The sequence below is a fragment of the Hippoglossus hippoglossus genome, chromosome 19 (assembly GCF_009819705.1).
Source record: "Hippoglossus hippoglossus isolate fHipHip1 chromosome 19, fHipHip1.pri, whole genome shotgun sequence".
Classification (NCBI taxonomy): Eukaryota; Metazoa; Chordata; class Actinopteri; order Pleuronectiformes; family Pleuronectidae; genus Hippoglossus; species Hippoglossus hippoglossus.
In genome coordinates, this window is record NC_047169.1 from 14,894,770 (window position 1) to 14,911,406 (window position 16,637).

At 41.5% G+C, this 16,637-nt stretch overlaps 1 pseudogene; it reads left to right on the forward strand.

Annotated features, from left to right (window-relative positions):
- The first annotated feature begins 13,590 nt into the window (after positions 1 to 13,590).
- On the forward strand, positions 13,591 to 13,706 carry LOC117753479 (annotated as a pseudogene).
- Positions 13,707 to 16,637: the final 2,931 nt, after the last annotated feature.

A 16,637-nucleotide genomic window follows, 5' to 3' on the forward strand; every position in this document is an offset into this window, starting at 1 on the left:
AGGAAAAGCAATTAAATTCATCATGCAGATGGCACTAACTATGTAGTTTCATAAGGTGAAGCCTTCATTTACTGGGGCTGAGCTGAAACAAAGATAACATAACAGTGCAGTAGTTCTCCTTGGTTCAGGTCTGTGGGAGGGCAATGAGTTTGCTGTGGTTCAGTGAAGAGCTACTGTTAAGAAACCATTAACACATTTTTTTAAAGCTTACAAAAGACGGGATATCATATTCTTTTCGGCGGAAAACTGAAATTACATGAAATATCTGGGTTATATACGAGGGGGGATTATGAAACATAGATTTGCATGTGAAGCCCTTCAATCAGTTTTTTTTTTCTGAAAGGAAGAAACTCTGCAGTCCGCCACACACTTAATCACTATTAGTGTGAATAAGTCCTGTTATACCAAAGGTTCCTGGAAATGTAATTGGCTTCCAAGTAGGGCTTAATGATTTCTGCAGAAAAGACAGATAAAAATGATAAGTACAGGGAAAATGGATTGGTATGTGAGCCAGAAATTGAGTTTGATATCACGGTATAACAGGAGAAGTTTAACACAGCTCAGTCTTGATTTGGTTTGACGTAAAATGTCAATTAAAAAAAAAACTGCCCGCAGGTCGGCTGAGTTGTGTGCAGCGTGTTATTAGTTATGATTACTTTCCTTTGTGTACCGTCAGCTTGTGTGTTAGTTTATACTTGCCTTTATGTACTGTGTGTGTGTGTGTGTGTGTGTGTGTGTAAATGGAAAGGAAATTAGGTAAATTTCCACAGCAGTGCAGCCAGACCACCTCTGCAATCCATCTTCACACAGGAGCACATATTGCTGCTGATGGCCGCAGAGGTCTCGGTAGAGCTGGTTCATTTCCAGGCGCAGGGGGCCAAGCTGGAAAATTTTCACATTAGGGCTGCACACGTCACACATGTTCATTTATACCATTTGAATAGTTTATTAGGTTTGGGTATTTGGCGTCGTCTGTGGTAACACAATAATCTCAATATGACACATGATCACCGAACAACATGAGATTGTGTTTTTCCACCATCTCAATGCGTTTGCGCAGGATAAAGAATGCATTTCCCATGAAGCCCTTAACTTCCTGTCAAAGATTGCTCACCCCACTGTGTTCCTTCACCTGCTTTTCCATCATATGCTACAGGATGAATATTAGCTTTTCAAAATAGCAGTCAAGCTACTGACGTGGACAAAAAAAACTTTACATACCCAACAAATAATCGGTTATATAATTGTTACAGCTAAAAAAACAATACAAAATTAACTTTAGTTTGAATTTCTAGAGAAACATTTTTAGATGAGTAACAGGCTTAACATTGGCCCATTGAATTTTTTATATTTAAATATATTCAAGAACAATTAGTGTATTTTACGTGTAGCCTGAACTTAGATAACATTAGGTTCACAGATGTTAATGGTGGTAATTAGGGGGTTAGATATATCTAAAAAAATAATCAGATTTCTTCAATTGTCCTAAAGTCAAAAACATGGTGGCACCTGTGCATATTTTTTATATATACAGTATATATGTCTGCACTTAAGATTATTGAGCTGTTTTTGAGTGTTGATATTCCCATCACAAGCTATATGGTGTATCCATGACTCAACGGGTTATTGTGAATTTTTTATAGCACTGGGTTTAGTTTGTTTCCATCATGTGGTCATTTTCCAAGAGATACCTGCCAGGCTGCAAGGTTTTCCACTGAACACAAGAGGATAAATGATGCATTGGGCTTAGATGCAGAGGAGTCTCGGAGCACACGAGCTGTGGAAACACAAGAATGACGCAAACGACACAGTGCACATTTATATCTTGTCGTGCATATGTGTGTGTGTGTGTGTGTGTGGTCTGAGAAGAGAAAAGATTAAGGAAGAAAGATTGGTAACAGTTCACTGCACAGATTGGCTCACAACGTCTCTCCAGTGTGCGTGTGTGTGTGTGTGTGTGTGTGTGTGTGTGTGTGTGTGTGTGTGTGTGTGTGTGTGTGTGTGTGTGTGTGTGTGTGTGTGGATGAAAGCACGTGAGGTAGGATGAGCTGCCACCAGAAATCACTCAACTCTGAAGTGAGAAAAAAAGTGCTAAAATTAGAAGAAACAGAAATAGCTTATTTCCACTATAGAGGTTCTTCCTTATGTGTGTATTTCTAGGTGTGTATGAGCATCCTTGATTGTCATCACACATTTCTTTGCCAAGAAACTTCACACACTGACGTCTTTGCACAACAGATTGAGGCCGGAGCGCAGAGGAAGGCTCACAGTGGGATGCCGAGCGTCGCTGCCAACATGTAACTCCCCATACTCGCCATGTGATTCCTTAAATGGCATTCCATCCATTCCCCTGGTGTTTGGATTTTAGACACAGACTGACGCTGTGTGCCGTCATCAGCCAGTGGGACACCCGCTCTCTCCTGGTTTGAAGTGTTTGAAGTGTATAAAGAGAAGCATATGAGTAAATGATGAATGCCTTTTTATGCCTTCGTGCCGGCAGTGGCCAGAGGGATTATGTTTTTGGGTTATCGGTAAATCCATACGTCATATTCTTGTGAACGCGTTATCTCAAGAGTGCTTTCAGGGAATTTCTTCAAATTTGTTACAAACTTGGACTCACGGATGAACTGATCTGATGGTCAAAGGTCAAGGTCACGGTGTCCTCACAACACATGTTTCTGGCCTCTTGAATCTGATATCTCAAGACCAACTGGAGAGAACATCTTCAAGTGTTGACCAGTTATCTCTAATTCTTTGTCAATGAACTGCTGGGATGACCAGATCACATGCAGCGTGATGATACATCAGAGGATTAACATTCAAATGCACAGATCACATGAGTTGTCATAAAGCCCTCTAGGCCTTCATGCAGCGCTTGAGCAACTGGAGAATGTTTAATATCATCGTGTTTCTTTATCCTCTCCCCGTGTAATGCTCTGGTTGAGCAACCCACTGATCTGCCACCTACAAAAAAGAGATTCAAGAATGAAGCCTGCAGACTGTAGCTGTAGTCACAGCCATAAAGCCACAAAGGTCATGTTGGCAGCATTGGCATGTGTTGCTGCAGGGCAGTTCTCTCCACTTCTATCAGTGTGACGCTCATACTTACAATGTAGATCAGCTCACACCGAAAAGATAATAAATTGTGTGTAATGTATAATGTGTGTGTTGAGACTTTTATTTCTGGGAAAATGTCAGTAGCTTCAAGGTAATTTTCACACAAATGTCTTCCGGCAAATCTGAATGAGTTGACCAGTTATCTCAAAGATTACCTGATTAGGTTCCAGTGGTCAAAGGTTGGTGACACAAAAAGCATGCGCTCTCTCAGACGCTTTCTACCTCAGATGTCGTCCCACGCTTGTGGGCTGAGCTGCAACTCGTCAGTGACCTTATATGAATCAGAAAAACCCTTGACCTGTGGTGTTCCTGGTTGCAGCTTTCTTGTAAAATGCTCATAGATACCACTTCACATAGAAACCATAAAACGACGGAATAACAACGCCAGGTGATGCATGATTTAATATTACAATATCAGGCTCCTCCCCTTCTTTGTTCACCTGTGCAATTTGATTTATAACTAAGAAGCTAAAATTGGGTAGCCTACAAAATTCAAGTTCAGTGAATGATGACTGGTCTCTTATTGTCAACTCTTGAAGGGGCTGCATTCTTTGGAGGTTCGATTTGAAGACTTATTGCATCAAAGCAGCAAAACTAGACTCTCTCACTCCGAAGGCACTTTCAAATGTGGCTGACAAATGTGTACTTCCAAATATTTAAGGCTCCAATGGGTGGATCCTTCTGGTCCAACCCAAAACTTTCTCGTCATGTCCAATTTTAACTTTGTTGCTAGGCAACACGAGCTGGTGACACCACAGTAATCCTCTGTAGACCAGACCGTGTTGTTTTGGTTTTACTTTCACGGTCTATACGGCCTATAAAGGATGCAGTCTACATGGGCTGGGTAGAATGCTTCCTCCAAAGGATGTAGCCCCTGAATTGAAACACAGCTTCTCTCTGTCTGTTTTCCTTAAGGGAACTGATATCTATGAGTGTATGCAATCTGTTGCAGATTCAGGTCTAGGTGTGGTTAATGGGACTGTTGGGCCTTGGAAGAGGAATGTGCTCAATGCCTTCCTAGATGAGTAAATGTTTCATGTGTAGTACCCTAAGACGTACTGAGTCACTGGTGAACCGCTGTAGTTAGCTCGGTAACTGCGAACTCAGTAGCATATTTTGTTTCTCCTGTCCAAAGTCCACAGCCACTGAGATCTCATCTTACAATGGGCGAGGGCTTTTGAGTCTCATTTTGGGCGGAAGTAACAAAAATGGTTTGCTGTGAATGATAAATGCAAGTTGGGTATTCTGAATGGTGAGTGGTAGACCGTAGAAAGTACCAGTCCATTGTGATGCTCTCAGTTCACATGCACTTCATCGCAACCATTATTAATATGTAAGCAGTTTATTTGAAAGAATTTCATCATTTTTGCAACTTCTACCCCTGAGGCCCCTTTTCTAAAATGATAAATGAACGTGATGCGAATGATGAATCTGAACCAGGGGAAATGATGAAACGTGGCTCTCTGTTCATCATATTAAGACCATTTTGAATAAAACTGCTTCAAATTAATCAAATCACTTGATAATTCATGGTTACATTTTTTTATTGGACATCCATTTTTCAATTCACATTCTTCGCCTCAATTTTTCTTACTTCCACTCATTCTGTCATATCCCTCGATCCCTTGCACACCCTGCTGTACGGGGCTGTGAGGATCAAACATGAGAGGGGTGGCTGAGTGACCACTTGTGGGCTTTAACAAATCATGCGCCCTCTCAGATTTCTATCTCAGATGGCAACCCACGTACGCTTGTGGGCTGCGCTGCAACTCGTCAGTCCATTTACTCCCACTTACTGACTGTTGAGACATGTGCACACATGTACACACACACATACACAAAACACTAATTCCTTTTACTGTGCATCACTACATCTCCCACAGTGAACATTTAATAATCAAAGAACATTTTGCAGCTCTTGAGCTTATAAACTGTTACAGTAGAGCATTGCAGTTAATGCACATATTTTGTCACATATTAATATTAGAATCTAACTGTGAAGGAAGGAAGGAAGGTAGGTTCTAGATTAGTTGCTGCCGGTGCCCTCACACATGACAGACAGAAATTAATAGTACAAACTGTACTTGTTATTATGCTAGAATATAAATAAGAACCTATAAAACAAACACAAAGTGCTCTACATAAAAGCAGTTAAAAACATTCCTGATAAAACAGTAATAAGGGCATCTGTTTTGCACAAAACAATCACACAAGAACAGATACATAGTTCTACGTGAGCAGCCATGAGATACATATAATACAAAATGTAAATCACTTTAAAAGCTACAGGTCTGCTACGGCTGTAACTGCAACTAAGCATCATAAGACAAGGAATGGATTCATAGTGGGGCTAATTCTTTGTCAATGAACTGCTGGGATGACCAGATCACATGCAGCGTGATGATACATCAGAGGATTAACATTCAAATGCACAGATCACATGAGTTGTCATAAAGCCCTCTAGGCCTTCATGCAGCGCTTGAGCAACTGGAGAATGTTGAATATCATCGTGTTTCTTTATCCTCTCCCCGTGTAATGCTCTGGTTGAGCAACCCACTGATCTGCCACCTACAAAAAAGAGATTCAAGAATGAAGCCTGCAGACTGTAGCTGTAGTCACAGCCATAAAGCCACAAAGGTCATGTTGGCAGCATTGGCATGTGTTGCTGCAGGGCAGTTCTCTCCACTTCTATCAGTGTGACGCTCATACTTACAATGTAGATCAGCTCACACCGAAAAGATAATAAATTGTGTGTAATGTATAATGTGTGTGTTGAGACTTTTATTTCTGGGAAAATGTCAGTAGCTTCAAGGTAACTTTCACACGAATGTCTTCCGGCAAATCTGAATGAGTTGTGACATTAAAGGGGACATAGCATGCCCATTTTACCACAAGTTGATATGGTTCCTTGGGGTCTTAATGAAATGTCTGTAACATACTTTGGTCAAAATACCACAAGGATCATATAAAACAGCACCCTTTTTACCCTGTCTAAAACAGCCCTCCACAGAGTGACCTGTTTTGAGTGCCTGTTCCTTTAAATGCTAATGAGCCAGCTCCCCCCTCCCCCCTCTCCCCCCATGATTTTAAACGATATAAATTACATATTTTATATGATATAAATTATCAAATATGCATCCCATACTTTGTATTCCCCTTCTGTTGTCCTGGAGTTTTAATTTTCCCAATCACATAATTAAATGTCCCCCTCTGCCCATCCACTACAAGCACACAAGCAGACAGACAGAGAGAGAAAGAGAGGGGGGGGGGGGGGGGGGGGCTATGAAGACCATCATTTACCCCCGAACCCCGACATTCAACGGGTACAACAACAAGCGGAGAAAGCAGAATCGCGGGCTGACCTTATATATACAGTCTATGGGGCTGACCAGCGGAGAAATGCACGTCCCGTGTGAACAGCCAGGCGGCTGCGTGCTGGAGAACGGCGCTGCGCTGCCTCGCAGCGGCGCTTCCGCGTCCGGTGTACCCCGTCGTAACTACTGTAACCCGGCGTAACTACTGTACCCCGGCATACAGTAGAGCTGAACACTGCGGAAGTCTTCCACACAGCTGGCAGTGTGGAAGACCGCTGCGAGGCAGCGCAGCGCCGTTCTCAAGCGCGCAGCCGCCTGGATGTTCACACGGGACGAGCATTTCTCCGCGCTGGTCAGCCCCATAGACTGTATATATAAGGTCAGCCCGCGATTCTGCTTTCTCCGCTTGTTGTTGTACCCGTTGAATGTCGGGGTTCGGGGGTTACAGTAGCGCTGAACACTGCGGAAGTCTTCCACACTGCTGGCTGTGTGGCGCTGACACAAATTCCAGCTCACGCATGGGAGAGCGAGCGGTCGCGCCCGAGCAGCTGCTGCAGCCTCCCAGTCCCAACGATCCAGACAAATGCCACATGTGAGTGAATTGCGGGCTGACCAGCGGAGAAATGCTCGTCCCGTGTGAACAGCCCGGCTGCGCGCTTGGGAACGGCGCTGCGCTGCCTCGCAGCCTCGCTGCCTCCGGTGTAAACCCGGCGTAGCGAGTGTGGGGGGACGGGGGTGGGGGGGGTGGGCCAAGACCATGTAGGGAGACTTCCAGTTCCTTGTTACGACACAAAACCCAGGAAGCGCAATCGAGTCGCTCAAGCATGACGTTTCTGACTTAGAGGAACTATAACAAAACGCGCAAGTGTTTTTTCCCCAGAGTTTTTGGGTTGGTAGACATGCCAGATACCCACATTAACGTGTAGAAGCACTAACAAAGTGGAATTTGCATGCTATGTCCCCTTTAAGTGTTTTTTCTTTATTTAGTCTTTATTATTTTTCTTTATGGTTTTTCTCGGGGCAAAAAAGGGGGGAATCTAACAATTCCACGAATACAAATGGTTCATATTTTCTGCTTCACACTGATACACAATGTGTATTCTTTGTGGTCATGGGAATTGCAGTTCCAAGTTCTGTGTGATTTACACACTCTACGTTCAATATGAATAAAAAACTAATCAACAGGCGACCAGCGGTCTGTAGCAGTTAGTGCCTTCAATGTCAGTGTGTGAACTGAGTCTTCTTCTACGTCCTCAGATAAACTCTGTAATGTTTTGGGGGTAAGAAGGTTTGACCTGGGGTCTGAAGATTGTGTTGATTGACTGAAAGACCTCTGAAATAGCCAACATGCAATGCAGAAAAAAATAACAAATTGGTTCAGTAAATCAGTCAAACTTACATATTGTGGCCACACATGTGAACAGTAATAAAACCAATCCCGTTTATGAACTACCTTAACTATAAAATCTTTACTTCAGATAAACCAGGTACGATCAACACAAAGTTTTCTAACTTCACTCTGCATCATAAAAATCTCTGCACTTAATGTCCAGCACACAAACAATAAAAAGTGACAGTATACTGTAGAACTGTTTGAGGAGGACCCACTATGACAAGGAATAATTCTGAAGTAGCATTAACTCATGAGAAAAGAAAGAGCTCGTTCTAAACAGGCAGGTTTAGAATGAGCACTGCACTAGTGTAGTAAAACAAAAGTGTCATGACCACCAGCCTCAGTGTGCAATGCAACAGTAGGTTCAAGTATCAAAGACGGACAGTGGGAGGGAAGCCATGACAAATCCCGTTTGAAGCATTACTGTGAAATTTGAATCATGTGCTGTATGACAAAGAGGATGATAGAAATGGAGCTGATATACATCATAGTGACATCACACACTAATCACACATAGCCAGTGTGATAATTATGTGTAGGGCTTATTGTTCTCACTCTTTTGTTTGGGGGGGGGGGGAGTCAATCAACACAATCTCCAGAATTTTGAAGAATCCGACTATAAGGCCACACATTGTCCAGCTGCACCTTGCAAAAACTAATATGATGCAATCTCAAGTGCCTTTATGTATTTTATGATTTGGCGCTATTCAAACAAAATTGAATAAAATCTAATTCAGTTAATCTTCTTTTAATGATCACTTTTAAAGCTGGCATTCGACCGGTTACAAACTACATAACAGAAATATTGACCCCATATGAATCTAAATGAGGCATTGTTTTGTTGCCTTAGCCATGAAGCTTGATTGAGCTCAAGGGGACTGTTGAGCCTTGTTGAAGTTATGCAATCTACTGAGTACCGTTCTAATTGGACCTTGTTTTTTTTTTACCTTGACCTTTGACATTTGACTGATCAAAACCAAAAGTATTTCATCTGGGTTAACACCATCCCAAATAAGAATCTCACCAAGACCCACAGACAAGGGTGAAAACAAAACCTTGCTTCCAATGCATACAGTTAATAGAGGTCAATTACTGGTCAAAGCCTCAACTGAAGCAGACAATAAACATTCTAATGCTTACTCAGGATATTTCCACACCAGCAGGCTGTCCTCAGATATTGTGGAACTGTATATGTACATCATCACACCAACAGTGTGCCTGACCACACTTTACTTTCAAACCAACACACCACCATAGCTGATGAAAAACAGCCTGCCGTGACTCAGGCGCAAAACTGTTTTTATATCGGCCTAATTACCACAGAGGAAGGTCGGGTTGACTGCACAACTGCAATATTAAACTGCAGTACTCTGAGCTGTACCTAATAAGGTGGTAACTAAGTTTGCAAACTGTGTATGTCAGAAGTGCAGCTTTCACTGAATAAAGAGATAAAACACACTTGGATTGGCACAGGCTGAGTTTATTGGGAGCCTTGTGTTAGTGTTTCTGTAACAAATCATGATCGCCTTCTTCTTCTTCTTCTTCTTCTTCTTCTTCTTTGTTTGATTTATTGGCGGGTGGCAACCATCGTCAAGGTGAATTACCGCCACCTACTGTTGAAATCATGATGTTTAACAAAGATTCATATAGAGAAATCATAGGACATATCTTGTATGTGTCCTTTGATGTCTCTATATGAATCCATAAAAGGTAACAAATGTGTCGTGTAATTGGTCATCACAGCCATATGCTGATGAGGGATTCGAGAATTCTAGAACATTGCTACAGTGAGAGATATATAAACACACAGAGCTTCCTGATTTTCAGTCATCCTTACTTGAGAAGTAGTTGGAGAAAATCTTTTGCATGATTTCAGAGACTAACACTTTGTTTTTAAAGATTTAAACTTCTTGCCCAAACAAACATCACCTTCCCTGGATCAAGCATCTGGTGAGTTGAATATTTTCCACCTGAAACTTGTTGAATTAAGCAGCTTAAGTATGTTATTACAAAGTGTGTTGTTACAATTTGAGCTTGGTGGGAGTAAAAGTAAAAAGTCTATGTGTCATTAATAGTTTTATCATCATATATATTTTACTTGGTATACTCAATTTGAATTGTGTACAATAAATATGTACATAAAGTCAAAGGAGTAGTATTAGTAACAGAAGTAAGCAACATTTATTGGTCTGTAATGTATCTTTGATTAAGGGAGTTGTTTTAGTTTTAAAATGACTGATTTTGTTGAAGTGTCTAAATTCCTTCTTTTCTATTCTCCCGACAGGTGTGAGAAATCAACAGCAGAATTGTTCCGTCACCATGTCTGACAACAGGGTTTTAGAATTAAAAATGGGAGACCTCATCCCCTCCCCCACTGCACTTTACCAGGTGCAGAAATACCTCGGCTGTGGAACCTATGGAATGGTCGTCCAATGCAGGAATGTGAGCACCAATGAAACGGTGGCTTTAAAAATGATGAAAAGCACGGCACACATGCAGTTTGCGGAGGAAGAGGAGGCCATCCTTCAAAATATGATGGAGCTCCACTCAGAAAAGTACAACATTGTCGGATTGAAAGACTCCTTCGCCTACAAGGGACATTACTGCCTCGTGTTTGAGCACCTGGGTATAGATCTGCAGGAATTCATGCAGATCAGCCCGGGTCAACATCTTGAGCTGAAGCAGATCCGCCCCATTCTGCAGCAGGTTTGTTTCTTACACTAACTACTTTGTAGGGTGAACTTTTAAATGTGTCTTTTACAGTTGTCAAAATCCCAGTTGTAACTTCCATTTAAAATGCAGTTTTGTTGTTTCAGTAACAACTAATGAAAGATGTTTGCACTATGTTAAGTTAAATGATTTCCTTATAGACTGAAGATGCCTTCAGTTCTTCCAATCATTACATTTAGTGTACAATCACTAGTGCTGTGTATGTTGGTCTATCTCCAAACTATCTTGTTTACCTGTTCCTATAGTCAACTATACGAGTTTGTAATATCTGACTGATAGTCAGTTGTTTCTGTTTTTGCAGCCATCAATGAACATGTGTGTTTGTAGATGAGAAGAACTCTGTAGCTCATGATTTATATTTTGTTATTCATGATTTCAGCTGGCGACATCCTTGGAATTCCTGAAAAGCGCAGGGATCGTTCATGCCGATTTGAAGCCAGAAAACATTATGATGGTGGATCACGTCAGGCAGCCACTGAAAGTAAAAGTCATTGATTTTGGCTTAGCCTGCAACAATCCTAAGCAATGGATAGGTGTCGTCCTCCAGAGCTTGTGGTACAGGTAAGTTACTGACAGCACATCTGTATACCTGGGACAGCTGTGTTTGCTGTAATAAATTCAAATCAATATAATATGTTTGTGTTTCTCTTCTTCTACTCAGATCTCCTGAGATTCTGCAGAAAGCTCCGTTCAACGAGGCCATCGACGTATGGTCTCTAGGCTGCATTGCTGCTGAGCTGGCTATGGGCAGTCCCCTGTTCCCCGCCTCTGATGAGACTGATTTGGTCAGTATCACACGTACTGAAAACACTACAAACATGCCTGCCGTGATTTTATTTGTATTTTTAAATCCACACACTTGATTAGAATAGTGACAGAGTTTCCAGTAGAGAATCACTGATTTCTACAATTTTCTTACTGAGACAAACTAGAGACACTTCATCCATATAGCTCAGTCAAAGAAGTGCACCTGATCAACAATGATGGGTTTGCAAACTTGACGTTAACTAACTCTCCCAACATTGTGTTTTCTCCCCAGATGAGGAATATTGACTTTACAACTGGAAAGCCAGTGAATGAAGGAGACTTCAATCCACACTGGTTCTGGCCAAAACAGTGGATGGAAAGCCGATTTTGGGTAAGAATTTAGTTTACCATCACATAGCTGCGTTTGATCATGGTGTCTTTCCTTCAGTCTGTGTTACTTTCCCCTGTGCTATCCACTGCCTTTGGAGCAAACTATAAAACAATTCTTCATTTCAGTCAATAGTTTCAATTCTCGTTGAGAGCCTGGATGAATTTATAACGGCACAACATATCTAAAACAAACAATGTTCTTTTCTCATCTTGTTTAAGACGATGCCTCGGCTCACATGGGGAGAAGACGACCACGCGGAAAAATGTGACCTGGAGATCTTTATCAACCTGCTGACAGAGATGCTGATGATGAATCAGTTTGAAAGAATTACCCCCAGACAGATTCTCCAGCATCCCTTCATCACCATGAGCCACTTTGAGGGTCCATTCAAAAACAGCTCCTAGTAAGTGTGTGCTTAGATGTTCTGTGTATGTCTGTGCTGATAGATACAGGTAAAATGATATGAGATATGAGGAGATTAAGGTGTTTGGCTCATCAGTTTCATTTGTCTTCCAGTGTGAAATCGAGTCAGGATCTGATGGACATCTGCCGGGGTCAGAGCTCTGACAATTTAGGACATGGAGACCATGTAATCCTGAAGGAGGACTCCACCAGCAGCACTCTCAGCCTGGCCGAGGAGGGCAGCCCTGCTGGGAAGGTTCCTTCCCTCAAGAAGAGGAAGAGGGATGAAGAGGAGGAACCTGCCCTCTCCAACTCAATCCAGGTTCCTTCCCTCAAGAAGAGGAAGAGGGATGAAGAGGAGGAACCTGCCCCCTCCAACTCAAGCCAGGTTCCTTCCCTCAAGAAGAGGAAGAGGGATGAAGAGGAGGAACCTGCCCCCTCCAACTCAAGCCAGGTTCCTTCCCTCAAGAAGAGGAAGAGGGATGAAGAGGAGGAACCTGCCCCCTCCAACTCAAGCCAGGTTCCTTCCCTCAAGAAGAGGAAGAGGGATGAAGAGGAGGAACCTGCCCTCTCCAACTCAATCCAGGTTCCTTCCCTCAAGAAGAGGAAGAGGGATGAAGAGGAGGAACCTGCCCCCTCCAACTCAAGCCAGGTTCCTTCCCTCAAGAAGAGGAAGAGGGATGAAGAGGAGGAACCTGCCCCTTCCAACTCAAGCCAGGTTCCTTCCCTCAAGAAGAGGAAGAGGGACGAAGAGGAGGAACCTGCCCTCTCCAACTCAAGCCAGGTTCCTTCCCTCAAGAAGAGGAAGAGGGATGAAGAGGAGGAACCTGCCCCCTCGACCTCAATGCAGGTTCCTTCCCTCAAGAAGAGGAACAGGGATGAAGAGGAGGAACCTGCCCCCTCCAACTCAATGCAGGTTCCTTCCCTCAAGAAGAGGAAGAGGGATGAAGAGGAGGAACCTGCCCCCTCCAACTCAAGCCAGACATTACATTACATTGCACTCCTGTTTTGCATTCTGCATTTTGCATTTCACATTTTGCATTTTGCATTTTACTTTTACTTTACTTTTTATATCTTTTATATCTTTTTATTTTATATTTGTTTTTTTTCTTCTGTAAAGTACTTATTGTGTTTTTATGTTTTATGTTCAATGTATGCACCTATGTACGATATGCAATAGAGCTAATGCTACAGAGCTACAGCTTGTTACTGCCATGGCTGCTGGAGCTGCAACAAATTGGATGTTAGTTCTACATGGATAGAATCTGAGGGGTCATTAATGGGAGGAGAAAGACGAAAAAATAAAGATCTGATTCATACATTTAAAAATAAGTTGTGTTTTTCAATGCTCATCACTACAGCTGTTACAAAGTGCTTCACAAAGGGGACGGACAGGAAAAACCAGAATACAAAGCATCAGAGACAAAGAGCTAATTAATATGTCATTTAAAATCAAAGACAGCAAATGATGTAACACAGTAGAAGAACAAAATGTAACATCTAAAAAAATGTATAATTTATTTTTGGAACAGGGAGATGGACTAGGGGCGGGCTCTGTCCACTCCACGCAGTGACCTGGTATTGCAGTACCTCCAGGAACGGTGCACCAACACAGTGGGTGGCGGTCATGCACCTTGACCTTGGTTGCCACCTGCTTATCTTATCTTAGGACATAGCTCTGAACTGTCAGCGAGCATAATGGCATCCTGATGAATCGTGTCACGTTTGTAGCGTCACTGTTCTGTGAGAGGACCCTGTCTGTTAAAAATCAAACATTTCATAACATAATAGGATCTCATTCTTTTTTCTGTTGGGTCGTAAGTTGATTTCTTAAATGTCACATCAACAAAAACAGAGATAGACTTTCCTATTTCTTAGAAAATAAAACTGATAAGTAATTGCGATGAAGCTAGTTTCCACAATTGAACAGTGGAGCCTTTTAGCTGTGATGTCACGCCAAATGTGTTGACGTCACAGCCAACAACTGGATTTAGCTGAGAAGCACAGCACCACTGTTTCTCAAAACGTCACCAAAGCCAGTGTCCCATCTGTTCTGATTCATTTAATCAGGTTCTTGTCATGCTCATGTAAGTCGTATCTAATGCCCTGTCCCAATTCACCCCATAGTCCTCCCACTTGGCCATACCCCTTCCTTCGCCACCAGTGGACAGGGCAGTGCACACCCCAAACGAATGACAATTAGCTTATTTATTACTTTGAATAACATTTAAACGAGGACAAATATTAATACACATTTTTTTTATTTAGTTCTTTCTCCAAGTTTATCAAGATGACTATTGTCATTTTGTAAGATTATTGTTGTAAAAATTAGGTTATTATTATTATTATTATTATTATTATTATTATTATTATTATTATTATTATTATTATCATAGTGGGAACCTTTTCTTAATATTTGTCTTATTTGTTAATATTATTGTTATTATTATTTAAATTTATTTTAATATTCTCACGTTATATTTCTTGAACCTCCCTCCTAATGCTCCCTGGCAGGTGATGATAAACACTCTTATTCTGCACGAGGGTATGGAGAGGTAAAATGTTGACTGGATGGATGTGTGTCAGTGTTGGAAGCAGACACACAGAAACAGACTCGCTTGTAAAAAACAAACAAATAAAATTGTGTTGCAATTGACCAAATATGTTAGCGTGAGATGTTGAAAGATTTTGTCATTATCGCACATTACACTCTGTTGCTTTTTTCTCACGCACACTCAACTGTTGTGCATTCAAATTAAAGAGGGGACTTTTTATTAATATTTGCTAAACCCCTGAGTTACGATTATATATTTTTATATTTTAATGACGAGAATCCTTTCATTCTTTCTTGTCCTTACATAAAGCATAAATAGAAAAAATGTGTTTATCGTCCCTGCACAGCTATATCTATTCTGAATGAAATGAGAAAAACCTACCTTTCGAAGACTCCGTTCAAGTTTTCACTTCACATCACCGACCATCACCCTTCAATACAAAGAGCGCAATTATACTTCTACTTATGTGGTGCCTTGCGCCAGCTAAACGACCATATGACGTGCAGTAGTCCCACAGAAATAAGAGAAACAGACCTGAAGTCTGATTGCAAGGCTCAAATCACAGACCCTGTGATTGAACAAATTGACCAGGGTTGTTTATGGAGAAAGTGAATACTCATTATTAGCAAGAGCCCTTTTTGTGCACTTGTTAAAGGGGGCTTCTGAGAGTCAGTAATATTTGGTATGGAACACACCTCACAGGGATAAATGATAAATCAGAACAATGTGAATCAGGTTGGCCCAGCGCATTCTGTTGCTATGCACCAAAGGTTTGGAACAAACGCCCACCACACATCAGACAAGCTACTTCTGTTGATAGTTTAAACTTTAAACTATCAACACTTTCTTTAAACTTTAAAGAAACAACTCAAGACCTATTTCTATGAACTTGCTTTTAATTAATTAGATCTTTTTAAAAAAAACATTGATCTTGATTGTTTTAAACTTCTTTTTATACCTTTTTCTAGTTTTATACTTTTATCCCAAGTCTTTGTTTTATTGCTAATGTGTTCTATCTTATTGCATGTCTTTGATTTTTATTGTAAAGCACTTTGAGCTGCATTTTATGTATGAAAGGTGCTGTATAAATAAAATGTATTATTATTATTAGCCTCTGGTTGCTGTTGTGCATATGATGTAGACAGACCAAAGGGTTGTGGTCTTGATATATAACAGGTTGTAAGGAAGAACCTATATATACCATATACCTCATAACATATACCTCAAAATGCTGTCAGCCCCGCAGCAGAGCCAAGGCTTCTTTCTCAATAGTGCTGTAGTTTCTGGGTTTACCAAATGATCCTGGATAAGCCCCCATTGTTATGTTACGGCAGCATGCTCAGACACCGAACATAATAACGGACACAAGGAATATTGAAACAGGATGTAACACTGTAAAGACAACGCAGCAGAAGTAATACGTTACTTCCTGCCTCTGCCTGCTGCACCCGGCTGCACCACCCCTCACCTGAATAATGTGGAGGATTTGTAGATGTTGTGAAAGCACCTACGCCGTGTTGTGCATCCGTGAAAAGCAAACTGGGGATAAAGTCCGGACCCAATTCTCCAGACAGGTCATGTCTGAAAATGACTATAAGGTGTTTTCAAAGGTTTCACTTACTTTTTCTTTGCCACTATGTGTTATATGTTTATTATAAAGATTTTGTGTATTACCTGACTAAAACCCTACCCTACATATGCTCATATTTCACACTTGAGCAAAGCAGTCGTGTATTACGGGAAAGAAAAGCACAGTTGACAACTGTAGCTCGGTCTGAGACTACCCTGGGAAACAGTTTGCCATTCCCAAAACTACTGCCATGTTTGTCCCAGAATCACAAGCTGTGTCCCAAAATGGGGGCTGCTTTCGGGAGGTGGCCTTCCCGGGCCAATGATGACTGCCCAAAAGGAAAGAATGGGATCATCTCTCGGTGAAATATGAACATTTAGACTAGACTCAAAGATACAATGACCGAAGCGAAAAATCT